The 27,196-nt window shown below is 46.5% G+C and overlaps 1 long non-coding RNA gene across 1 annotated transcript in view; it reads left to right on the top strand.

Moving 5' to 3' along the window:
- The first annotated feature begins 5,904 nt into the window (after positions 1-5,904).
- The window catches only part of LOC138246433 (uncharacterized), a 38,275-nt gene continuing 16,983 nt past the window's right edge, over positions 5,905-27,196 (top strand). Inside the window, exons 1-2 of the long non-coding RNA XR_011194287.1 lie at positions 5,905-5,972; positions 24,583-24,609. This is a non-coding gene — a long non-coding RNA (uncharacterized lncRNA). The remainder of the gene's footprint in view (positions 5,973-24,582; positions 24,610-27,196) is intronic.

The raw sequence follows: 27,196 nt of genomic DNA, 5'->3' as shown, positions 1-27,196 counted from the left end.
CCATTATCCTGGCTGCAGATGTTCCAAAACCCAACAGGAGTGTTGAGATTGCCAACCAGATCTGCCGAAGTACTGGTCCTGATAGTGTTGTGGATAATGCAGATAGTTTTCAGGGTACTCTGTTCCATCATAGGGAGTCAGAAGAATTCCTTCAATGTGGTCACGTTTCTTTCATGTGGCATGCAGGGCACCCTTACTGGATTGCCACCATCAGATGCAAGAGTCTGAGGGCTTAAACAGTAGTTCAGAGTTTATAAGAAGAAATGCTTAACCCTCTTTATTGTACATGGTTTGTACTAGGCCCTCTTGATTTTCTTGTTGATATGATCTGTGAAGGCCTGGTCCATGTGTAGGGTGAATCCAAGGGCCAGATGTACTAAGCATTTTTCCCATGTACCAAAGACAAAATGTGACTCAGTAACTTGTTACCAAATCACATTTTGCTTTGCAATTCGGTATTAGGAAGGGGCAACTTTAGGGCGTCCCTTCCTAATAATGAATCACACAGGTACGTATGAATGTTTTGCGACAAGAATGCAATCAAAAAAAATTCATATTTTACTGACTTCGCAGAGGAGGTGTTAGCCCATTCATAAATGGGAAGAGGTCCCTAATGGACTCCTTCCTCTTTGTGAATATGAGTGGCAACATTTTTTAAGAGCAGGCAGTGGACCCACAGACCACTGCCTAATCTTAAAAAATGAAAATTTAACTTTTCCTTTTTGTTTTTTTAATACATCCCATTTTTCCTTAAGAAAAAAGGGCTCCATTAGAACAACAATTGCTTTATTTAAAAAGCAGTCACAGACATGGTTGTCTGCTGATCCCAGCAGGCCACCATCCCTGTAATTGTGACCATTCCCAATGGGTCACAAATTGTGACCTATTCAGTGAATATTGATGAGGCAAGTCCCTTGCGACCCATTAAGGAATCGCGTGTAGTGTTTGAGACACTGTTGTACATCACAGTTTGTGAATTCCTAATTGTGAATCACAAAGATTCACAATTAGGAAATCACAAAGTGTAATAGTACTTCTGACCCTTAGTGACTTAGCTTTAGGTAAAAGTTGGGTGGGGTTTCAATCTGTTCAGGTTCATATTATTGAACTGTAATGGTGTTTACTACGACCCTGGTTTGAGTCTCCATTTCAGTTGTACATTTTAACTTGGCATGTATTTTAGAAAGATTGTCTTCAGCAAATTTTACAGTCATCTGATTGAATTTTTGGAAATGTGTCCACACTCAATTGTATTTCTACTTAGAATTTCTGCTTGGTACTCTGCACGCTTAATGCAATTTTAGGAATGTTGAATGAAATGTTTCAGAAGACTGATTGCTTATGGAGACAATTTCTAGATTTCCAAAATGTAATTGCATCTGCTCTGCACATTTGACACACTGCGATAGGAGCAATTCATTAACTATAAGAATGGCCTGTGCTTTACATTCGGTGGAGGGGCACTTCTGCTGGTTGTGTCCTAGAACTGCGTGCACTGTTTCTGAGATACATTTCTGCTGACTCTCACCTCTATTCCTTCCAAGGATGAGAGCTGCATTACAATGTACTGGCTTCCTGGCACAAGACACCAAAGTATGGGGGTTAGGCTGTCTCAATAATTCGGGCAGAAGGTACTCAAACTGTGCTCCCATTAGTGTTATATAGGAAGGGGCAGATAAGGAGTTTTAAGACATCATGGGCCTGATTTAGTTCTTGGTGGTCTTACCGCTTATCGGCATTGGTGGCGGGCCTGAAAAGACCATCAAGACGATGGTCTTCGACCCACCATATTTCGATGTACTACAGCGGAGTCGCTAATCGCCATAACGGAGTGGTCTTCCTGGCCATCCAGCTGGCTGGTTCCCACCACTCATATTTAGATGTCACAATCCTGGAGGTGGTGTACTGGTGGAGGTTTGCATGCAGAGGGTGGACATCGCTGGACCCAATGGACATCAGATAATGGCAGTGGTCGTGGATTAGAGGTGAGTGACACACACACACACACTCATCTCTTGCCATATGCGATCCCTTGCATCACACCAGAAACAGTATACCAAATTCACATCAATATCCATTGGCATTCCAACACATACATGCCACAAATACACATGCTTACAGACACAACATACATGCACTAGTGACACTGCACCCACACACAACACAACCAACACAACTACACACTTATCTACACAAACACATGCACACACAAGCACAACTACACACATCATGACAGCAATTGCCACACAAAAACTTGCACCTGAATTCTTCACACAGCAACACAATAGACAACACAGCATATACAACTACATCCATGCCATATGCAAGTGGCACACATACTGACTATGGGTGTGCAGGGAGCTCGCTCCGCTGGCAGAGCTAATGGAGTTTTTGGAACCCCATGCTCTGCTTGGAGTGGGGAGTTATCCAACTCTGTTAGCCCTGCCAGTAAAACGGAGCTCACCCGGTGTGCGCTTTAGCCCAGTTATGGGCTGCACAAAGCAGACGCCGGCAGTATACGCTTGCGCTGTGCAGCCCATACTGGCCTGCTGGTGCACCAGAGCAGAGGAGGGAGGCAGCTGCTGGAGAGAACTCATCGTCACCATTGGACGACGAGGAGAGCAGGACCCCCCGGAAGACCCCAGTAAGTCCTCATCTCTTTCTTTGTTTTGTCATTGTTTGTGCACACTGGTGCACACGGGACAGGCCGTTGCACAAGAGGCCTGAAACAGCAGCTTTTACTGCCCACGGACCTCCTGAATGCGACCATTTTGGAAGTGCTAAGCATGGTCGGGGCTGGCTGACCAGGTCCGACACTGCTTAGTGCTTCAGACATGGGAGCATTCAGAGGACTCCATGGGGTACTGAACTCTGGCTTTGCAGAATTCCACAGAGGTTTTTTTCAGCTCCACGGAATTCTGCAACACCAGACTCCCTTCACTCTTTCCAGAACTAATACTGACACAACCACATCACCCAATACACCTACCTCTACCTCACACTGCTAATCGCATTGCATGCACACATAGACGTACTGACTCACACAACTCAAAGCACAACTTGACATGTATAGTTCCCCTTGCATTGTGCACACATCGGCACATCTGACAAGTTTGAATGTATCATCAATGTGGTGCCAGCATTCATTTGGCAATGAATACTGACACCATAATGACAGTTGTGTATTTGTTCGATAGTGTTGTGTACCACTGTGTTCCCACTTGTGTCTGACCCACCTGTGTCCCTGAAATACGCATGTCACAGTAATATAATAAATTTACTGTAACATGTATATGTCTGCAGTGGTTTTGTGCCCATGTGCAGTGACTCCCCCCAAAGCACACAGTCAATGCGGGTTCCCTACCTTCGTGTCCAGCAACTGGGGGGGCATGTTTTCTCCAAGAACTCACAGCAGCAGTGATGGAGGGTCCTGTCCAGATTTGTCCAGCCAGAAGTATAAGTAGAATTGGGAGAAAAGGTGAGTTTTCACTCCTTCCCCCCCAAATATGCCAAGTCAGAAGTGGAGGACCGCCACTTTTTGGTTTGAGGTTTGGCACATCCAAATCTACTCTGCAGAAAGTCTGGCTGGAGGCCCGCCATCAGCCACACTTTCCTATGGCGCTATTGCAGTGGATAGGAATCTTTGGCAGACTTGGCAGGACTCCAACAGGTTAAAGTCTATAGGACTACCAACATCTAAATCGGACAGGCAGACCACCATGGTGGTGGGCAGGTTTTCTGTCAGAAAACTGACAGCAGGACAGTTACAGCCAACATCTAAATCTGGTCCTATTTCATACCATGGTTACATTGTTCATCTTTTTAACTATTCTAATAATGCTGGTTACAATGCTTTGCTTTATTTCAATAAAGCCATACCATATCTTTCTTATGTCTGCCATGGGTGTACAGAACAACAACAAAGGTTAAAGATCTGTTTCCACGAAATCCTTGGGAATGAAAGAGTGGGCATTATCAACGTTCCTGTCACTGTCTGGTACCCTGGGAAGGTTAGAGGTTCAGATGGAGCACCGTGAGCTAGCTAGCTATAATATGACGTTATTGTTGTCCTACATACACACTTCTACTTAGTTCGTAGGAACCGTATGACAGAGCAGGGTTGTTGCTTGTTGTTCTAGGCCAATATTAAGGGTTCTATTTCCATGTAACCGACACTAAAAAGATTCTGGACATCCAGGACTAGAAGAAATGCAGTGAGAGAAATGGACTTCTGGAGCAACTGAGAATTTCTTCTGCATACTAGAGAATTTCAATGTTTTTATTGCCAAGTAGTCTTCCAAAGAGATCCATGTTGGTGTTAGAAAAGGACAAGGAATAAGATTGAACTTAGAGAGCTTGCAGGTAATAGGGATTTTCTGGAACCTATAGGTGCCGATGTAAACAAGTGGTACCATTTAGGAATAGGAACTCAGCATGGTCCACATGTCAGATTTCTTAAAGGTTTCAATGACAATGTTTGGGCATGCATTAAATAAGTTTCAGAAGTGGATAAACATATCTCCTCTACTGTCATCCCTGAATATTTATTTTCAAGGGGAAAACATGATAATGAAATTAATAATAATAAAAGATTGACACTTTTGTGAAAGGTTAATAGTTTGTGCTAGATCTTTAATAATGATGTTCTTTAGAAAGATTACAAGATGTTAAGGGCCTCATCTGGAGCTTACGGGTTGGAATACTCCTCCATAAAAATGGCAGATATCTTGTCACCTATATTACAAGTGCATTTTTGCCTATGACACTTATAAAAAGGCAGACAGGGTATATGCATCATGTTTTGATGAAGCACTAATAAACCAAAAGCTAGGTCAGGGCCTACATAATTTGCAAAATTACTACCTCACCAATGCTGAACTATAGCATGCAGAGTTGCTATCAATTTGTACATTCCTAATAGTTTTTGAATACCTAAAAATTTAAAGGAAAAAGCTGAGTTGATTGCTATTTATAATGTTTTTGCTTTAAGAGACTGCATGACTTTCTTCTTCATGTCAGGGTATGTAATGTAAGTTTAATGCATATGCTCATGTTGCCAATAGGTGTACTTGGTTAGCTGTTTATATGTATGGGAATTTAGACAGATACCCTCAATTGAAAGTAGGAACCCTTTAAATATATGCTCATATCAATCTAACAAGTATCAGTTGTTTATCACATATTATGTCCTGATCGTAGCTACAATTTTCTAGCCTAAGCAAGAGGTTCTTTACCTTTTGTGAAACCCCACTTAATCATCACTGCAATCCGGGACCCCCACTGGGGTCCTTCACTGGGCCATTACTGTAAGCCAGGGACCCCAGAGTAAGCAATTTAGATGATTTTAACCACAAAACAATGCACCAAAGATAAAATATTTGTTTTTAATAAATTAAGAAGCAAATATAAAAAATCATAATTCATCATTTTAATTTTAATGGGCAGGTTGGAGCCTTTCAAAATTCAATTAAGACAACCCAGTGTCCACACTATATTCTATTTGGTGCATGTGTACACTCACAAATCAATGTGATACCAACTTACTTATTAGCGTCCAATTTTAAATTTCTTTAAATTTACAGCATGTTTTAACATTTTCAAGCTTCAATTTTATTTATTTATATACATTTTAGTAATCTGTTTATACTATTTCATTTCTAAGCACTTGTGCAACCCCTCGGTAGGCTTCCTAGACCTCAGCAGTTGCTGGACCATAGGTTAGGACCCACTGGCCTAGACCATTATTTTCAAAGAGTAATGTTGGTTAATTACCATACATACTGTTCTGCACACATGTTATTAGTCAAATGAGGTAATGTCAAAGGTTGTGTGGGAACTTTAAAACCAATGTCATTCAGTACTAGAACAATGAAACTTGCTCTATTCACTTCACATTTCTTCCTGTAATCCACCAAAGCAGGAGAATTTCATGATGATGAAAACTCAACTATTGTGTTTCCTCCTCGTCCTTGGTGAGTACACATGAACTTCAAAACATTCAATGAGTTGTTAAAGCAAACATCATTGTTTTTATAATAATGGTATTTTAAGTGCTGAGAAAAAAGATTAGGGTATGATAGAGGCAGAAAAAAGCAATGGTTTTATTTATACTATCTTTTGTACAAATGTTTCATGGCGAAAATTGGCATATGCATTAGGGAATGTAAACAGACCCCAGAACCATATTATACTAAATTGTCCTTTGCTTCATTAAATGTGCTCCCCTGCTTTTTTCATCGTGAGGCCCTTTGGTATTACACTATGGGTCACAGATGCTTGAGCAGCCCCTTCTGTAATTCAGACCGTGCAGGTGCTAAATGTGAGCTCATGCAATCTTAGGACGATGTTCCTTCCTAAGCATGGGGTTTAGTCCCATGTATATGAAGAAACACTTTGCCACGGTACTCATACTGTATTACAGACATGGGCAAAAACAACAAATGATGGACTGCATGCTGAACAATGCAAACATTCACCCTAAGTCACAGAGATCTGGATTTTACAGACATGTGCACGTAGTAAAAGGAGCTGTCATAAGCATTTCTCGTCAATTGAATGTAATTTCCATTACAATGAAAGTCAGGAGAATTTCTAATGCTTGATGTCAATACTTCTGAAAATGTACATCAATTTGTAAATGTTAGGGATCTGTAGTAATTCCTGATTCATAATGGATGTGCAATACTTGACCTTTCTATCTACGATCCTTGCCATGGTTGATCAGTCAAACAGTCACCATTGAATTGGTCCAAACAATATCTGTGATAAAAGAAGATGTTATGACTGACTATGAAAAGCATACATTAACAACCACCCAGGAATAAACAGTAAATTGTCAAATGTTGGTCAAGTGTTAGAAAGGCATACTATATTTCCAATATCAGGGTAAATGGGGCATTATAAAAATAACCATATATGAATGATCCAGTACAGATGGTTAATTGCTTCTTTTACACAATTCGGTTTCTCTTTGCTTGGTGAATTTTGCATTTGATGAGAAATGTTGAACACTTCAACACACAAGCAGATTAATTCCATACTAAAAGAGCCCACTTACACACCAGTGATCTTACCAGTTAATGCCAAATCACCAACCTGCATATCTGAGAAGATTAATGAGAGGGTCTGAGTAGACCAACTCTAAGGTAAAACAAGTCTTGCCTTAGCCCATGGTGCAGTATGGAAATCAAAATAATCCAGTGGTAGCCTCCAATTCTTGTTCTACTCAACTTCTCTGCAGATTTTAGGTATAAAAACACAGGGGTAAAGGAAGTGGCATCTTATACCTTTCCATGCCTAATATAATCATATATTGAAATCATTCTTGCTCTGACCATAGCCTCTGATTAACCTCCCCTTTCATGCTGAGAAGCTAGCATAAGAGTAAGTTGTGGAAAGTGCAGAAAGTAAGCAGGGTGCATTGACTACAAGAAGCAGGAAAGTTTCATGGCAACCAAAGAGCAAGCCAAGAGTAGAAGCAGATGCCTTTTCTCCTTGGCTACCCATAAATGATGTTCATACTACATTCGTTGATATCATCTGTCATCCAGCCCTTCTTGATACTGACACATTCTGATGGGCTTTTTTTACTCTGGACGTTGAGGCACTATATACAAACATTCCACAAGATGCGACTCTGCAGGTAGTGGAAACTACACTCCTAGAGAATAGTGAAAACCTTACGTCACCTGTCTCCTTTATTATGCAGTGTGCTAATTTGGCAATGACTGAGAACTTTTTTCAGTTCGAGGATCAATTCTACCACCAGATAAGGGGGACTTGCATGGGAAGTACTTTTGCCCCCAGTTTGGCATGTTTGTATATGTACAACTTCGAGAAACAATACATTTTACCACCCTCTAACCCGTTTTCTGCCAACATCAAATTATGGCGTCGTTATATCGATGACATTTTGATAGTATGGCATGGTTCCCTCACTGTTGCCTCAACCTTCACGGATTGGGTGAATACTCTCAATCCGTTCTTGAAATTCACATCCACAGTGTCAACCAAGGAGATCAGTTTATTGGATTTATTGATTACTATTCAGAGTGGCAAACTGACCACTAGTACATACCACAAACCAACTGATCGGAACAGCCTCTTGACATACAACAGCCATCACCCCAAATCGTTACGTGATAACTTGCCATTTGGCCAATTTTTGCGGTTAAGACGAAACTGCAGCTCAACACACATGTACAATACACAAGCCAATGAGCTCCAATCCAAATTGCTAGCACGCAATTACCCTCAGGACATAGTCAAACGAGCTCGGAAAAGAGCGAGGAATAATAATCGTGAAGCATTACTCGCACAAAACACCAGGGACACTAATAACCTGCTGACATGAGTAACTACTTTCACTCCTCTATCTAATAAGATTAAAAGTCTCATCATGAAGAGATGGTCAATACTTGGCAGCGGTGGCTGCACAATTCCTAGACCCTTATTCGCATTCAAACGATCCCAGAACATCAAGGACTTGATAATACACACACGTCCTAGAAGTACTATCCAGACGCAGTCAACACTATGGAATCTCCCTCCGGTGTCAGGACATTATCCTTGTGGACAATGTAATGTGTGTGTTTTGACTCGCCAGACCAAGACACTTGACTTGGCCCCAATCGGTCGATGGAACCTGACAAAACACACCAATTGCAATACCAAGAATTGTATCTACATGATAACATGTCCCTGTGGTCTTCGGTACATCGGAATGACCTCCAGACCCGTTAAGATACGGATCAATGAGCATAGAAGTAACATCAGATGTGGACGTGTAACCACGAAATTATGTGCCCATTTCTTGGAAATACCACATAGACCTGATGACTTACGCTGGGTTATTTTGGAATCCCCCAGCTGTATTAACGATTCCTCCCAATCATTATTCAGGCTTGAACAACGATGGGTATTCAAACTACACACCAACACCAATGGTTTGAATGATGACATTCCTTGGGTATCGCTGTCCCGTTAATTCCCTTTATGACAATACTGCCCCATTTCTATCATGACTGAATAATATGTCATTTTTTAATTTTTTCAATTTACCGACTTGTCAATCCCAGGTGCTTCATAGAGTATCCACTTTTACCACATGTGGTCTTTAGAAGAGGTTACAATGACTCCGCCATTTTTTCTTCCCTTTTGGAAATCGACCATTAGTGGGTACATCCCTAGGTCTCTCTGTCTAATCGCTTTACCCAGACATACTTGCCAGTATACTATTTGATTTTGGCGCTTCTCTCCTTTTTAAGGCCCATTTAGTGCCTCTTTTCACATCGTTTTTGCTATTACTAACTAGCAGAGCACTACCCTACAAGATGGCCGCCACATAGAAAGCGGGAGATTGGTCTTCCGAGATTGCCGAGTCTATTACTCGCAGTCCGCCTTTTATTTTTATGATGACGCTACCACGTGACGCGGAAGCACTCAGCCTCTGCGTCTGGTTTTAAATGTCTTCAAGTCCTTCCCCATACCACCATTCCGGGGACAGCACGCCGCGGGTAGGTTACCGCGAGGAGAACGCCGAGTCCGAAGTAAGTTACAAAGGGCTGCGCAAGCGTTCTTCACTTGTTGACTGATGGACCCCTTGCACTGGTTAGGCCCCCCTCCGACCCGCCAGCATATACCTTTAATCTAGGGATCGGTGCTTTGACAGAGTTATGCACTCGATACCTTCCAAACATTTAAATCAAGTCAAATCAAATCATTAACATTTATAAAGCGCGCTACTCACCCGTGCGGGTCTCAAGGCACTAGGGGAAAAAGGGGGGGTTATCGCTGCTCGAACAGCCAGGTCTTTAGGAGTCTCCGGAAAGCGGAGTGGTCCTGGGTGGTCCTGAGGCTGGTGGGGAGGGAGTTCCAGGTCTTGGCCGCCAGGAAGGAGAAAGATCTCCCACCCGCCGTGGAGCGGCGGATGCGAGGGACAGCAGCGAGTGCGAGGCCAGAGGAGCGGAGGAGGTGGGTGGGGACGTAGAAGCTGAGGCGTCTGTTGTGGTATTCCGGTCCCTTGTCGTGGAGGGCTTTGTGTGCGTGGGTGAAAAGTCGGAAGGTGATCCTTTTGCTGACTGGGAGCCAATGCAGCTGTCTCAGGTGTGCAGAGATGTGGCTGCTGCGGGGTATGTCGAGGATGAGGCGGGCTGAGGCGTTTTGAATGCGTTGCAGGCGGTTTTGGAGTTTGGCTGTGGTCCCGGCATAGAGGGTGTTGCCGTAGTCCAGGGCGTGGGTCACGGTTTTTCTGGTGTCGGCGGGGATCCAGCGGAAGATCTTGCGGAGCATGCGGAGGGTGAGGAAGCAGGCGAAGGACACGCCGTTGACTTGCTTGGTCATGGTGAGAAGAGGGTCCAAGATGAAGCCGAGGTTGCGGGCGTGGTCTGTGGGGGTCGGTGCGGTGCCGAGGGCTGTGGGCCACCAGGAGTCTTCCCAGGCGGACGGGGTGTTGCCGAGGATGAGGACTTCCATTTTTTCAGAGTTCAGCTTTAGGCGGCTGAGCCTCATCCAATCTGCGACGTCCTTCATACCCTCTTGTAGGTTGGTCTTGGCGCTGGCGGGGTCCTTGGTGAGGGAGAGTATAAGTTGGGTGTCGTCGGCGTAGGAGGTGATGATGATGTCATGCTTGCGTACGATGTTGGCGAGGGGGCTCATGTAGACATTGAAGAGTGTCGGGCTGAGTGATGAGCCTTGGGGTACGCCGCAGATGATCTCGGTGGGTTCTGAGTGAAACGGAGGGAGGTAAACTCTTTGGGAATGGTTAGAGAGGAAGGAGGCGATCCAGTCCAGGGCCTGGCCTTGGATTCCGGTGGAGCGGAGGTGGGTGATTAGGGTGCGGTGACAGACGGTGTCAAAAGCAGCCGAGAGGTTGAGCAGAATGAGGGCGACTGTTTCACCGTTGTCCATCAGGGTTCTGATGTCGTCAGTGACTGAAATGAGAGCGGTTTCAGTGCTGTGGTTGGTTCGGAATCCGGTTTGTGAGGGGTCGAGCAGGTTGTTGTCTTCCAGGAAGGTGGTCAGCTGTTTGTTGACGGTCTTCTCTATTACTTTGGCTGGGAAAGGCAGAAGAGAGATGGGGCGGAAGTTTTTCAGGTCGCTCGGGTCAGCCGTAGGTTTCTTTAGTAGGGCGTTGACTTCGGCGTGTTTCCAGCATTCGGGGTAGGTAGCAGAAGAAAAAGAAGAGTTGATGACGGTCTGGAGGTGCGGGGCGATGATGTCGTCGGCTTTGTTAAAGATGAAGTGCGGGCAGGGGTCCGAAGGGGCGCCGGAGTGGATAGAGTTCATGATGGATTTGGTTTCTTCCGTGTTGATGTGGGACCAGTTGTTGAGGGTGATGGCCGTGGATGCCGGTTCGGTGGTGTTTGGTTGGGTCTGGTGTCCGAAGCTGTCGCGGAGGTCGCTAATCTTGCGATGGAAGAAAGTGGCAAGGGATTCGCACAGATCCTGTGAGGGCGTGACGGCGTTGGCGTTGGCGCTGGGGTTGGAGAACTCCTTGACGATGCTGAAGAGTTCTCTGCTGTTGTGTCTGTTTTTGTCCAGTCTGTCGGTGAAAAAGTTCCTTTTGGCAGCGCGGATCAGGTGGTGGTGTTCGCGGGTAGCGTTCTTGAGGGCGGTCATGTTGTCAGTGGTGCGGTCCTTGCGCCAGGCTTTCTCAAGGGCGCGACAAGTTTTCTTTGATTCTTTGAGGGTATCAGAGAACCAGAGAGGTTTTTTGGTGTTGGTCTGTCGATGCGTGCATTTGAGGGGAGCAAGGATGTCTGCGCAGTTGGAGATCCAGTTTGGGAGGTTGAGGGCTGCGTCGTTGGGGTCGGTGGTGAGGGTGGGTTGGTTGGCGGCGAGTGCGGAGAAGAGTTGCTCTTCGGGGATCTTGTTCCACTGTCGACGAGGGATGGGTTGGGTGCGGAGGTGGCGGGTCTCGCGTCGAAATGTGAAGTGGACGCAGCTGTGGTCGGTCCAGTGTAGGGCGGAGGCGTGGCTGAAGAAGACGTGTTTGCTGGCGGAGAATATGGGGTCAAGCGTGTGTCCGGCGATGTGGGTGGCGGTGTTCACCAGTTGTTTGAGGCCGAGGTTGGCGAGGTTGTCGAGCAGGGTGGTGGTGTTGGGGTCGTTGTTTTGTTCCAGATGGAAGTTGAGGTCACCTAGGAGGATGTACTCTGGCGAGGCGAGGGCGTGCGGAGAGATGAAGTCGGCGATGGCGTCGCTGAAAGGGGCGCGTGGCCCGGGAGGACGGTAGACGAGGGATCCTCTGAGGGTGGTCCTCGGATCGGTGCGAATCTGAAAATGCAGGTGTTCAGCGGCGAGAGGGGTGTCTTCGGTGGAGGTGGTGACGCTGATGGAGTCTTTGAAGACGATGGCGAAACCTCCTCCTACCTGGTTGGTGCGGTCTTTTCTGGAGATCTTGTAGCCTTCGGGGCTGGCAGTGGCGATGTCAGGGGCCAAGGAGGCGTTCATCCAGGTCTCCGTGATGAAGGCGACATCCGGTGCTATGGAGTCCAGGAGGTCCCAGAGTTCAACGGCGTGTTTGTGGACGGAGCGAGCGTTGACTAGGATGCACTTGAGGTGGTTGATGGCGCGTGGGCTTGTGGTCGTGGTTGTTGCGTGGTGGAAGGTGCGTTTGCAAGAGTTGCAGGCGAAGGGTCCATGGGTGCGTTTGGGGTGAGCTTAGAAGCAAGTGTTGGAGCGTCCTGGGTTGAGGGCGTGGAGGGTGGTAGGGTCGTAGCGGGTCAGCGGGGCTTGGGAGAGCTGGGGACCAGGGGTCGTGGCGCTGGGCGCGGGACAGGTGCGGACGGGCGCAGACGGGCTTGCCTCTGGTGCGCCTCCGGCGCACCAGCAGGGCGCCCGCTGCACGGATGCGCAGTAGCCGCCATATGAGATGGGGGGGAGGGGTCAGGTGGGGGCAAATGGGGGCAGGGGGGCGTGCAGGAGGTCGCGGCGGGATAGCGCGAGGGGGGGGGACAGGTGGAGTGAGAAGAGCTGGGGGAGGGGGGTTTAAGGGTGGAGAGGGGTGAGTGTTAGGAGGTTTAGGAGATAAGGGAGAAAGATAGGAGTAGGGTTGAGAAGACAGGGGGGTTGCAGAGGTGGGTGAGGGTGAGAGGTAGAGTGAGAGGATAGGAAGATAGGTAAATAGAGGGTGTGAGGGGGGAGAGATAGAGAAATAGATAGAGAAAATAGATAGACAGGGAAATCGATAGATAGGGAAATAGATAGAGAGATAGGAAAATAGGAGGAGGTGGAGAGTGAGGGAGTTAGATAGTGGGATAGAGAGATAGAGAGATAGGTAGATAGGAGGAGTTAGGGAGGTAGATAGTGAACGGGTTAGATAGGGGAGATAGAGAGGGGGATGCGAGTGGGGGAGGGGGATGAGGCAGGAGCAGGAGGGCAGGCGCGGGGAGAAGAGGACGGAGGAGGCAGAAGAGCCGAAGGCAGAAGACAAGAAGACAAGAAGAACAGAAGACAAGAAGAACAGAAGAACAGAAGAACAGAAGAACAGAAGACCGGAAGGAGAGAAGAAAGGAAGATCAGAAGACCGGAAGGAGAGAAGAATGGAAGACCGGAAGAACACAGAAGAACACAGAAGAACACAGAGAAAAACAGAAGAACACAGAAGAAGATACAGAAAACGAAGAACAGAGGGCAGAAGACCACAGAAGAAGATGAGGAAGAAGAGAAGAAGAGTGAAGACGGGGGAAAGAAGAGTACAGAAGAAGATTACAGACGCGGAGTGAGGAGGAAGAACAGAAGAACAGAGAAGAAGAAAAGAAGAAAAGAAGCAGGAGAGAGGGTGAGTAGCGCGGGGCAGAGCGAGGGGCTGGGAGGGGGGGGTACTTACTGTGAGGTGGATCTCAGGAACTCAGGAACTCAGGAACCTGGAGGGGCTGCAGCGGCAGGGGGAGCGACCTACCCTTGGGTCAAGGGTCGCTACCACTGTCGCGCAGCGGCCGCCATATGAGGTAGGAGGGGGGGAGGGGTCAGGTGGGGGCGAATGGGGGCTGGGTGGCGGGGGCGTGCAGGAGGTCGCGGCGGGAAAGCGCGAGGGAGGGGGGGACAGGTAGAGTGAGAAGAGCTGGGGGAGGGGGGTTTAAGGGTGGAGGGGGGTGAGTGTTAGGAGGTTTAGGAGATAAGGGAGAAAGATAGGAGTAGGGTTGAGAAGATAGGGGAGGGGGGGTTGTAGAGGTGGGTGAGGGTGAGAGGTAGAGTGAGAGGATAGGAAGATAGGTAAATAGAGGGTGTGAGGGGGGAGAGATAGAGAAATAGATAGAGAAAATAGATAGACAGGGAAATCGATAGATAGGGAAATAGATAGAGAGATAGGAAGATAGGAGGAGGTGGAGAGTGAGGGAGTTAGATAGTGGGATAGATAGAGAGATAGGTAGATAGGAGGAGTGAGGGAGGTAGATAGTGAACGGGTTAGATAGGGGAGATAGAGAGGGGGATGCGAGTGGGGGAGGGGGATGAGGCAGGAGCAGGAGGGCAGGCGCGGGGAGAAGAGGACGGAGGAGGCAGAAGAGCCGAAGGCAGAAGACAAGAAGACAAGAAGAACAGAAGACAAGAAGAACAGAAGAACAGAAGAACAGAAGACCGGAAGGAGAGAAGAAAGGAAGATCAGAAGACCGGAAGGAGAGATGAATGGAAGACCGGAAGAACACAGAAGAACACAGAAGAACACAGAGGAACACAGAAGAACACAGAAGAAGATACAGAAAACGAAGAACAGAGGGCAGAAGACCACAGAAGAAGATGAGGAAGAAGAGAAGAAGAGTGAAGACGGGGGAAAGAAGAGTACAGAAGAAGATTACAGACGCGGAGTGAGGAGGAAGAACAGAAGAACAGAGAAGAAGAAAAGAAGAAAAGAAGCAGGAGTAGGAGAGAGGGTGAGTAGCGCGGGGCAGAGCAAGGGGCTGGGAGGGTGGGGTACTTACTGTGAGGTGGGTCTCAGGAACTCAGGAACTCAGGAACCTGGAGGGGCTGCAGCGGCAGGGGGAGCGACCTACCCTTGGGTCAAGGGTCGCTACCACTGTCGCGCAGCGGCCGCCATATGAGGTAGGAGGGGGGGGAGGGGTCAGGTGGGGGCGAATGGGGGTTGGGGGGCGGGGGCGTGCAGGAGGTCGCGGCAGGAAAGCGCGAGGGAGGGGGGGACAGGTAGAGTGAGAAGAGCTGGGGGAGGGGGGTTTAAGGGTGGAGGGGGGTGAGTGTTAGGAGGTTTAGGAGATAAGGGAGAAAGATAGGAGTAGGGTTGAGAAGATAGGGGAGGGGGGGTTGTAGAGGTGGGTGAGGGTGAGAGGTAGAGTGAGAGGATAGGAAGATAGGTAAATAGAGGGTGTGAGGGAGGGGGAGAGATAGAGAAATGGATAGAGAAAATAGATAGACAGGGAAATCGATAGATAGGGAAATAGATAGAGAGATAGGAAGATAGGAGGAGGTGGAGAGTGAGGGAGTTAGATAGTGGGATAGAGAGATAGAGAGATAGGTAGATAGGAGGAGTGAGGGAGGTAGATAGTGAACGGGTTAGATAGGGGAGATAGAGAGGGGGATGCGAGTGGGGGAGGGGGATGAGGCAGGAGCTGGAGGGCAGGTGCGGGGAGAAGAGGACGGAGGAGGCAGAAGAGCCGAAGGCAGAAGACAAGAAGACAAGAAGAACAGAAGACAAGAAGAACAGAAGAACAGAAGAACAGAAGACCGGAAGGAGAGAAGAAAGGAAGATCAGAAGACCGGAAGGAGAGAAGAATGGGAGACCGGAAGAACACAGAAGAACACAGAAGAACACGGAAGAACACAGAGAAACACAGAAGAACACAGAAGAAGATACAGAAAACGAAGAACAGAGGGCAGAAGACCACAGAAGAAGATGAGGAAGAAGAGAAGAAGAGTGAAGACGGGGGAAAGAAGAGTACAGAAGAAGATTACAGACGCGGAGTGAGGAGGAAGAACAGAAGAACAGAGAAGAAGAAAAGAAGAAAATAAGCAGGAGCAGGAGAGAGGGTGAGTAGCGCGGGGCAGAGCGAGGGGCTGGGAGGGGGGCGGTACTTACTGTGAGGTGGGTCTCAGGAACTCAGGAACTCAGGAACCTGGAGGGGCTGCAGCGGCAGGGGGAGCGACCTACCCTTGGGTCAAGGGTCGCTACCACTGTCGCGCAGCGGCCGCCATATGAGGTAGGAGGGGGGAGGGGTCAGGTGGGGGCGAATGGGGGCTGGGGGGCGGGGGCGTGCAGGAGGTCGCGGCGGGAAAGCGCGAGGGAGGGGGGACAGGTAGAGTGAGAAGAGCTGGGGGAGGGGGGTTTAAGGGTGGAGGGGGGTGAGTGTTAGGAGGTTTAGGAGATAAGGGAGAAAGATAGGAGTAGGGTTGAGAAGATAGGGGAGGGGGGGTTGTAGAGGTGGGTGAGGGTGAGAGGTAGAGTGAGAGGATAGGAAGATAGGTAAATAGAGGGTGTGAGGGGGGAGAGATAGAGAAATAGATAGAGAAAATAGATAAACAGGGAAATCGATAGATAGGGAAATAGATAGAGAGATAGGAAGATAGGAGGAGGTGGAGAGTGAGGGAGTTAGATAGTGGGATAGATAGAGAGATAGGTAGATAGGAGGAGTGAGGGAGGTAGATAGTGAACGGGTTAGATAGGGGAGATAGAGAGGGGGATGCGAGTGGGGGAGGGGGATGAGGCAGGAGCAGGAGGGCAGGCGCGGGGAGAAGAGGACGGAGGAGGCAGAAGAGCCGAAGGCAGAAGACAAGAAGACAAGAAGAACAGAAGACAAGAAGAACAGAAGAACAGAAGAACAGAAGACCGGAAGGAGAGAAGAAAGGAAGATCAGAAGACCGGAAGGAGAGAAGAATGGAAGACCGGAAGAACACAGAAGAACACAGAAGAACACAGAAGAACACAGAGGAACACAGAAGAACACAGAAGAAGATACAGAAAATGAAGAACAGAGGGCAGAAGACCACAGAAGAAGATGAGGAAGAAGAGAAGAAGAGTGAAGACGGGGGAAAGAAGAGTACAGAAGAAGATTACAGATGCGGAGTGAGGAGGAAGAACAGAAGAACAGAGAAGAAGAAAAGAAGAAAAGAAGCAGGAGTAGGAGAGAGGGTGAGTAGCGCGGGGCAGAGCAAGGGGCTGGGAGGGGGGGGTACTTACTGTGAGGTGGGTCTCAGGAACTCAGGAACTCAGGAACCTGGAGGGGCTGCAGCGGCAGGGGGAGCGACCTACCCTTGGGTCAAGGGTCGCTACCACTGTCGCGCAGCGGCCGCCATATGAAGTAGGAGGGGGGGAGGGGTCAGGTGGGGGCGAATGGGGGCTGGGGGGCGGGGCGTGCAGGAGGTCGCGGCAGGAAAGCGCGAGGGAGGGGGGACAGGTAGAGTGAGAAGAGCTGGGGGAGGGGGGTTTAAGGGTGGAGGGGGGTGAGTGTTAGGAGGTTTAGGAGATAAGGGAGAAAGATAGGAGTAGGGTTGAGAAGATAGGGGGGGGTTGTAGAGGTGGGTGAGGGTGAGAGGTAGAGTGAGAGGATAGGAAGATAGGTAAATAGAGGGTGTGAGGGAGGGGGGAGAGATAGAGAAATAGATAGAGAAAATAGATAGACAGGGAAATCGATAGATAGGGAAATAGATAGAGAGATAGGAAGATAGGAGGAGGTGGAGAGTGAGGGAGTTAGATAGTGGGATAGAGAGATAGAGAGATAGGTAGATAGGAGGAGTGAGGGAGGTAGATAGTGAACGGGTTAGATAGGGGAGATAGAGAGGGGGATGCGAGTGGGGGAGGGGGATGAGGCAGGAGCAGGAGGGCAGGCGCGGGGAGAAGAGGACGGAGGAGGCAGAAGAGCCGAAGGCAGAAGACAAGAAGACAAGAAGAACAGAAGACAAGAAGAACAGAAGAACAGAAGAACAGAAGAACAGAAGAACAGAAGACCGGAAGGAGAGAAGAAAGGAAGATCAGAAGACCGGAAGGAGAGAAGAATGGAAGACCGGAAGAACACAGAAGAACACAGAAGAACACAGAGGAACACAGAAGAACACAGAAGAAGATACAGAAAACGAAGAACAGAGGGCACAAGGCCACAGAAGAAGATGAGGAAGAAGAGAAGAAGAGTGAAGACGGGGGAAAGAAGAGTACAGAAGAAGATTACAGACGCGGAGTGAAGAGGAAGAACAGAAGAACAGAGAAGAAGAAAAGAAGAAAAGAAGCAGAAGCAGGAGAAAGGGTGAGTAGCGCGGGGCAGAGCGAGGGGCTGGGAGGGGGGGGTACTTACTGTGAGGTGGGTCTCAGGAACTCAGGAACCTGGAGGGGCTGCAGCGGCAGGGGGAGCGACCTACCCTTGGGTCAAGGGTCGCTACCACTGTCGCGCAGCGGGCGCCATATGAGGTAGGGGGGGGAGGGGTCAGGTGGGGGTGAATTGGGGCTGGGGCGGGGGCGTGCAGGAGGTCGCGGCGGGAAAGCGCGAGGGGGGGGACAGGTAGAGTGAGAAGAGCTTGCGGAGGGGGGTTTAAGGGTGGAGGGGGGTGAGTGTTAGGAGGTTTAGGAGATAAGGGAGAAAGATAGGAGTAGGGTTGAGAAGATAGGGGAGGGGGGGTTGTAGAGGTGGGTGAGGGTGAGAGGTAGAGTGAGAGGATAGGAAGATAGGTAAATAGAGGGTGTGAGGGAGGGGGGGAGAGATAGAGAAATAGATAGAGAAAATAGATAGACAGGGAAATCGATAGATAGGGAAATAGATAGAGAGATAGGAAGATAGGAGGAGGTGGAGAGTGAGGGAGTTAGATAGTGGGATAGAGAGATAGAGAGATAGGTAGATAGGAGGAGTGAGGGAGGTAGATAGTGAATGGGTTAGATAGGGGAGATAGAGAGGGGGATGCGAGTGGGGGAGGGGGATGAGGCAGGAGCAGGAGGGCAGGCGCGGGGAGAAGAGGACGGAGGAGGCAGAAGAGCCGAAGGCAGAAGACAAGAAGACAAGAAGAACAGAAGAACAGAAGAACAGAAGAACAGAAGAACAGAAGAACAGAAGACCGGAAGGAGAGAAAAAAGGAAGATCAGAAGACCGGAAGGAGAGAAGAATGGAAGACCGGAAGAACACAGAAGAACACAGAAGAACACAGAAGAACACAGAGGAACACAGAAGAACACAGAAGAAGATACAGAAAACGAATAACAGACGGCAGAAGACCACAAAAGAAGATGAGGAAGAAGAGAAGAAGAGTGAAGACGGGGGAAAGAAGAGTACAGAAGAAGATTACAGACGCAGAGTGAGGAGGAAGAACAGAAGAACAGAGAAGAAGAAAAGAAGAAAAGAAGCAGGAGCAGGAGAGAGGGTGAGTAGCGCGGGGCAGAGCGAGGGGCTGGGAGGGGGGGGTACTTACTGTGAGGTGGGTCTCAGGAACTCAGGAACTCAGGAACCTGGAGGGGCTGCAGCGGCAGGGGGAGCGACCTACCCTTGGGTCAAGGGACAATGGCAACCAAGTTCCTAATCTCTGCTATATGCATGAGGTTAGATGGGGTTGCTTTTCGTTTATCCTTACTTTTTAGGATTAGCCAGAGATAATTGCGATATAAGGCATGTCTTAGGGCTTTTGGAAGTGTGGAATTTTCTGTGATTACTTATAACTATGAAGCCTGTCTTCACCAGTATGTACTGTTAAATGGGACAACACACTGTATACCACTTTGAGCCCTTATTACATATATTGCATTAACCCTTTTCATGATGTGTAACCCCCGTCAGAAGTGACTGGCTGGATCGTGCTATTCCCCAAGGGGCCCCCCACACGATGAGGGATGGTAAGCAGATGTTTTATTTATTTATCAAACATCACTTAGCTCACCGATTCACTTTGGGTGTGATGGTCATTTAACCGTGTTTGCTATATTATATTTGATTGTACTTATTATTCTCTAGGGCGACCTTTTTTTGATTCAGAATTTTGACGAGACAGTTTATACAAATGTAAGTGACTGTTACTCTTTCTCACATATATTATAAATAATGTCACATAGTCAGGAGAAGCTCAGTTGATTATAGGTCCTGATGAAGCGTTAAAGGATCTTTCATGACCACACTACGCGAAACATGTTGACCGGACCTTAGGGGTCAGGTGACAATTTCCCAGATCTCCAGGCTTTTTTTAAAAAGTGGTTGAGCATTATCCTCATCCTCCACTTTCTTGTATGTTTTTAATCTTGATCGTAACTCCTTGAGATAACCAGTAAAGTAGATTACTTAGGGGTTCCTAATCAATTTTAATATTCACTCTCCTGCCACAATAAGTGTCTGACCTGCATAATCTTAAACGGCAGCCACATAATAAAAAGATCTCCGGTAAAGGGCCCCCGTAAGGGGAGCCCGTCAGATATTGCACCGCCGGTCTGACGAGGAGCTTCCCGATGATGAAGCATGACACCCTTTTGGGTGTGTGAGGGCTCTTGCTCCTGATACTTTAACTGTCCCCCTAGAACCAGGAACAGTGTACCTTTTTGTTGTCGATTAATCCTATTGGGAGAACGTACACTGGACCTTTAATCCTCCCTATCCCTCTTTTTTGTTGGGCTTTTAAATGAATAGTCACACAATTATTTGAGTTCTACCTTAAGAACACTGATTCAGTTGTCTAAATAAGCTCCTCCAGATCCATGACTATGTTCACTATGTTCATCTCCTGTGGTGTTCTCTGTGCCCTAATCCTATTGCTAAGAGCAGGGCAGACCTTTTCAGAAGGGCGGTCTTCTTGATGACAAAGCGGTCTTCAAGCAGCAGGGCATTCCTTTGGTAGCAGCAGGGCAGTACTCTGGGTAGCAAGGCAGGCCTCAAGCAGCAGAACAGTTCTATGGGAGCAAGGCAACCTTTCTGTAATGTCCACAAGTCTAAGAGCATTCTGATGAGTGGCTCAAGTGGTCCAATATGTATCCCTGGTGCCAGCCTTTAAAGTGGGGGGATTCCCTTTCCTACCTCCACATCTGATTTTTAAAGTGTTTCCCTTCTCTTGTCAATGCTCCAAAATCTCCAAGGTCACTGTCTGCACTTAAAATACATTCTTAATGGGGGAGCCATTAACAGACGCAGGCAGCTGGAACGTCCTAGAAGGCCTTAGTAACCTTCGGGCAGGAAAAAGCCAACTTTCTAAAGTGTCATTTTCAGATTGTGGCTTAAATTCCGACAGTTAAAGAATATTTTAAATCACAACTCATTTCAATGTAAACATGACATTTCTACCTGTTCCAAATCCAAAAGTTAGCACTTATTAAAGGTGATAAGGTGGCCCAATATACGTCTTTGGGAGGGGTAGGCCTTATAGTAGTGGAAAACTATTTGAGGAGTCCTACTTTTTAAAAACAATGTACCCTGCACTATAGGCCTCTAGGGTCTAAATTAGGGGTGACATGTGTATTCTACAATGGCAGGCTTGAGACGTGTTTTCAAATGCTACTTTAGTGGGTGGTGCTGGCCAACTAGTAGTATTTAATTTACAGGTGCTGGGTACATGTAGTCCCACTTAACTGGGGACTTACAAGTACCTTTAATATGCCAATCAGGTACAAGCCAATTTGACCATGTTTTCTACAGTAGAGAGCACAAGCAGAGGTAATGCCAACAAAAATAATTTAAAAAAAGGCGGGGTGAAGATAAAAACTTTGGGAATGCAGAGAGGGCCAGGTCCACCAGAGCTTAAGACTGCATCTTGTTGAGAAAGGCATTAGAATTAAAAAGGTTTAAATTGAAATCACAATTTCTGACTATGATATTCATCCCCTGTAGGATTATCTCACTATAATGAAGTTTAAGATGTCCAAAGCATGTTTCCAACTGAACTACATCAAGGTAACATCAGTGTGCATCACCATTTTCAGAAATCTGCAATGAGTACAGAAATGTTCTTCACGATGACACAGACTTCAGTTTCAATGGTCAAGTTTGTTTTGTATCAATGCAAATTCAAGTGCTCACATTGGTTAAAAACAGAAACCATCCTCTTCTTCCCTGCAGTAACCATTCCTTGTCAAAGGACTTTAAAGTTGCAATAACATCACCCCAAACCTGAGAGAACTCCATTGGTACCCACTATTCTCTGGTGTCATATACAATACTTTTGGGAATGCCTACAAGTTCGTCAGCTTAGGCACACCACAATACACACCTAATGTTAAGAAAATTATTGGAAATTACCACAAAACAGATGTTCTCCTAGTATTCATAAGGCCATCCCAGCAGTATAAGGCATCAACCGTTCTCGATTTGTTCAAAGAAATGAAAAATTAATCTTTTCAACAAAAACTTGGTTCAGTGTATTCACATTTTTGCTGGACAATACATGATAACTCTATCCTCTATCTAATGAATAGCTCAGCACTGTTGCCTCATATTTCTAAAATAATTGATTTAAAACCATTGCCCCGCCTAACTCTTTATTTTTATATCTTGACTAGTATTTAAGGTCTCTACATGAACAGCACCCCAATTCCTTTTAGCTAGAGCTGCATGACTTATAAATACTGCAAGCTAGTGCCAGTGGAGAACCATGAAGGTTCTAATCACCACACAATGTTCCATCTTTTTAAGTGCATCACCTTTCCATCATGGTTGGTTCTACGGACTACACCCAAACACTGGCTGTGTTTTAATAGCAAGTGTTTGGGTGTTTTTTGCATAGAAAATTTAATATAACCTCAGTGTTTAACATATAAAATCATTGTCAGTATTTTTCCTTTTGCAAACAGTGGAACACAATGTACTTATAAAATAAGGGTGAAAATACTGGGGGATTGGCTCAGCAAACCTAGGGTCACTTTTCAAAAATGACTTCTGGGAGGCTGATGGAACCCCTACAGCCCTCCCAACATGCTTTAAGGTTGTTGATGGTTCCACTGCCCTCCTGCCTTGCGTCATTGTTACCATTCTGTTGGGAGCAGCTCGAAGACCAATTTTTGCCATCTTAGAAGCCAGCAACTGACTTCTTCCTTGCCTGCTCCATTTGGGCAAGGTAATTCTAGTGTGGTGGCAGCCCTGCTTTACCCTGGACATGGGCCCAGCATTGGGTACCATGATTTGGAGCCCAGGGGCCCCTTTTGTCTTTTCTTTGGGGGTGCAAAGACACTCTTCCTTCTTGGTTCTTCAGAGGGGCCCAAAGAGGGGGGTCCCAGCCCTCTTTGGCATAAACCAGCCCAGGGATTTTGATCCCTAGGCCTCAAAAGCTCTGGGGAGTGGGCCTCATGTATGCCCCATCCGTAGAATTTATAAAATAAATCTTGCACTGACCCACGGATACTGGCCCACTCTAGGGGTCATTTATAAACATGCAGCAGAGCCCCACATGCTTGGTATCCTGAAAAGGTCAAAGGTCACCAGCCTTCAGAAGGTTGTAACTCAGGTTCCATTGAGCCAATTTTGATGATTGTGTGCTAATTTTGTCCTTGGTGGCGAGGATGCACATTCTGCACCAAGCTAATATTACTGGTGCTCTACTTCACATTTCTTCTGTTCCTTTGTTTCTGGTGCTCCACTCCTCCTGCTAGGGCATAGAAAATCATCCCCTAATTGGCCTTCAGAGGTATAAGGGCACTACCTTCCCATGTCCTGGAGAGACCCACTGGTGCCAGACATAGTCCAATTACAATATAATTACTGTATCAGAATGCTTGGTTTTTCAGTTGTTCGTGGCTACTGTTACTGTCCAGTCCCAATGTCAAAACGCAACCAAAACCATTTTCCCTTGTTCAAGAGTTTTTAAATTTGGTGGTTGAGTTCTAGAAGCCAGGCACCCCAGGCCAACTGTGAGGTGCTACATCACTCCACTCCTGTACCATCCCTCCTGCATTATACACCATCGTGCTGTCCTAAAGTCACTGGTCACATCTCTTATGGGTGACTCCGCTCCACCCCTCACAGACATCACTTCAGGGAACATTTTCACCAAATCCTCAAAGAAGAGTCCCCCCTGCATTGGTTCCAGAGGTCTTGGCGTCCTACTTTGGGGGCCTTGTCTGTCCTAGCCCTGGTACAGTGTGATATCTATTTTACAGATGCAGATTTTCTTCCCATCCCTTTTGCATCAGGAGCTGAAAGAAGCACTGTTAGTTACTCTTTTTGCAGGGGATGGCCCTTTTCCCTCTCTTGGGAAGCAGAGCAATTAGCTTGGCCCACAGGGTGACAAATGGCTTGGACCTTGATCATGAGCTTCACCAGAGAATTATGAAAATTCTAGACAACCCAAAAGGTGAATGCTTATGATTTTGGGACATGCATAGACAAGATGGGTGCACATGTTTTACCCTATTTTCATATCTACGGGGATTTGTAGGCCTAAGGTAAGCGAAATTGCACTCCAAGGTAGATACCTGCTTATCTTATATATGTATTAAACAGTGTCACTGCAGCCAGAAAAGTAAACCATGTTGGCTTTACAGATGAGTTATGTAATTTGATATGTCATCAGTGATGTAATACATTATGTCATAGAACATGTCATGAGTGATGTAAAATGTTAGGCTCACATTTTAAACGTATATAACTATAGAAATTCAACTTTTATAGTTAGAGTTATCTCAAGTAACCATAACTCACGTCCTAAGGCCTTAGATGAACTGACAGGATTGCTTTTGTTCTTGTTTCACAGATTGTTACTTTACGAGGGGGGAAGGAGGTAAGAATTCCTAATCAATCCCTTTGTTTTTATCGCTGGCAAGCTGTTCAAAACTGAATATAAACAAAAAATAGGAATAAATATCATACAAAAATAAAATAAAAAGAGAGGCATATTTTAATAAGGTTGGAAATTTAGCATCTCCAAAGTTGAAAATTGTAGATTATGCATATGCAAATTTGTGGTAGATGGGAACTTAGGTGATTTTCAATAATATCCCCTTGTTGGGAATCCAGTGCAAATTACTGGAAAGCATTTGGGATTGCTTCATAGCAAGTTTTTTAATTAGAATGAATAAGCTTCATTGTGTAGATCCAGAATAAGTAAAGTTGTAATTTTAAAAAAAAGTATTGTAAATTACAGGAAATCAAACATCTACCAATATCAAATAAATATGGTAGAGATACATTACCAAAACTATACTGTATTACAAATTACAGTGCAAAGACCCAAACTCGCTTATTTTCATGAACACTATCTACATCAGACACACATTGAGTCTGTAGTTCAGTGTAGCAATTGACTTTTATACGTTTCCTGTTTGTTAGAAATGGGGTCTTTGGTTGGCAGTCAGGTTACCCCCTGTCCAAGCAAGGACCCTCACTCTAGTCAGGGTAAGTCACACACAATCCAAATTTTCCTGTGCCCACCCTCTGGTACCTTGGCACTGAGCAGTCAGGATTAACTTAGAAGGTAATGTGTAAAGTATGTGTACAATAAATCATGCAATAACATAGTGAAAATACCACAAAAAGACACCACACAGGATTAGAAAAATATAAGATATGTATCTGATTAATTTAAGGTCAAAACAAGCAAGGTTTGATAATCTCTAGTTACAAATATGACTTTGATATCAATAGAATTGTCTTAAGTTCTTAAAAGCTACAATTGTCTCTTGCAAGCACAAAGTACCTGGTTTGCGTCAAAATTACATGCACGGAGGCTGCAGAGGAGGAGATCCGTGGAAAACTAAGGGTGTGTGTCGGATTTCCTGGTGTACGCAGACGACGCGTTGGTTCTTTTCAACGTGGCAAGGGCTTTGCGGCAAATTCCGGCACGCAGGCTTGAATCCTCTTTTTGATACAGGGGCTTTTGACACCCAGGGACGATGTAGAGAAATCCTGGGCGGGCAGGACGAAGTCACAGGGGCTGCGTCAATCTGGTGGGCCATGCGTCAGAATTTCTGTCGCAATGCAGGCGCACAAGGAGTTTCTTTGTAGAGATGAAGTCTTTTTGGCCCTGAGACTTCAGGAACAGGAGGCAAGCTCAATCCAAGCCCTTGGAGAGCACTTCTCAGCAGCGCCAGAGGCTAGCAAGGCAGCAGGGAAACAGCAAGGCAACAGTCGTTCTCAGAAAGGCAGCCAAGGTCAGTCCTTTGGGCAACCAGGCAGTTCCTTTTGGCAGGTTGCACATTCTGGGGCAGGGTGTCTGTCCCAAGGAGTATCTTGAAGTGTCCAGAAGTGTCTGAGTTGGTAGGATTGGGGACCTAGCTTATATACTCAAATATGCCTTTGAAGTGGGAGAGACTTCAAAGAGTGGATTAGAAGTGCACAAGGTCCCATTTTAGTACAATCCTGTCTGGCAGGGTCCCAGTAGGGGGTTTAGTAGTCCATTGTGTGAGGGCAGGCCACTGTCATTTGAAATGTAAGTGTCAGGCCCTCCGCCCATCCAGCCTAGAAAGACCCATTCATTATGCAGATTTGTGCAGGTGTGACTGAGCATCCTGTGATTGTGGTTGTCTGGGTGAAATGCACCAGGAAGCTGTCAACCATCCCAGCCTAGATGTGAATTGTAAGGAACAGAAGTGGAGAGAAATGCTCAGAATCTATCACTCAGTTTATGAGGGTAGCCCTAATACTATGCTATGAAAGGAGCAGGCTTACATTAGTGGAAAACAAATGTAGGACTTTTACACTACCAAGACATATAAACTATACAGGTACATGTCTTGCCTTATAACTATATAGCACCCTGCCCTAGGGGTTACCTAGGGCCTACCTTAGGGGTGACTTACATTTAGAAAAAGGAGAGTTTAAGGCTTGGCAATATTTTTAAATGCCAAGTCAAAGTGGCAGTGAAACTGCACACAGGCCTTTCAATGTAAGGGCCTGAGACATGGTTAAGGGGCTACTTATGTGGGTGGCACACTCAGAGCTGTAGGCCCACTTGTACCTTTCAATTCACAGGCCCTGGGCACAGGTAGTGCACTTTACAAGGGACTTACAAGTGAATTATATATGTCAATTAGGTATGAGCCAATGTTACCATGTTTTAAGGGAGAGAGCATATGCACATTAGCACTGATTAGCAGTGGTAAAGTGTGCAGAGTCCTAAAGCCAGCACAAATGAGGTCAGAAAAAGAGGAGGAGGAAGGGATAAAGTTTGGGGGTGACATTGCAGAAAGTCCATTTCAAACACTGTCATTTCCTCAGTTGTGCAAATTGTGACTGTTCTACTGATGTAGAAATAAAAAGCATATCTAAAAAATATAAAACAGTGCATGTATTATTACAGAGTCTTTGGTCTGCATGCATAATTTGGCACTAGTAATAGTAGAGATATCCGAATCCAAGGGTCAGATGAG

Source organism: Pleurodeles waltl, chromosome 7, assembly GCF_031143425.1.
Source record: "Pleurodeles waltl isolate 20211129_DDA chromosome 7, aPleWal1.hap1.20221129, whole genome shotgun sequence".
Taxonomy (NCBI): Eukaryota; Metazoa; Chordata; class Amphibia; order Caudata; family Salamandridae; genus Pleurodeles; species Pleurodeles waltl.
The sequence above is the reverse complement of the archived record's forward strand: the minus strand, read 5'-3'. Positions and strand labels throughout refer to the sequence as shown.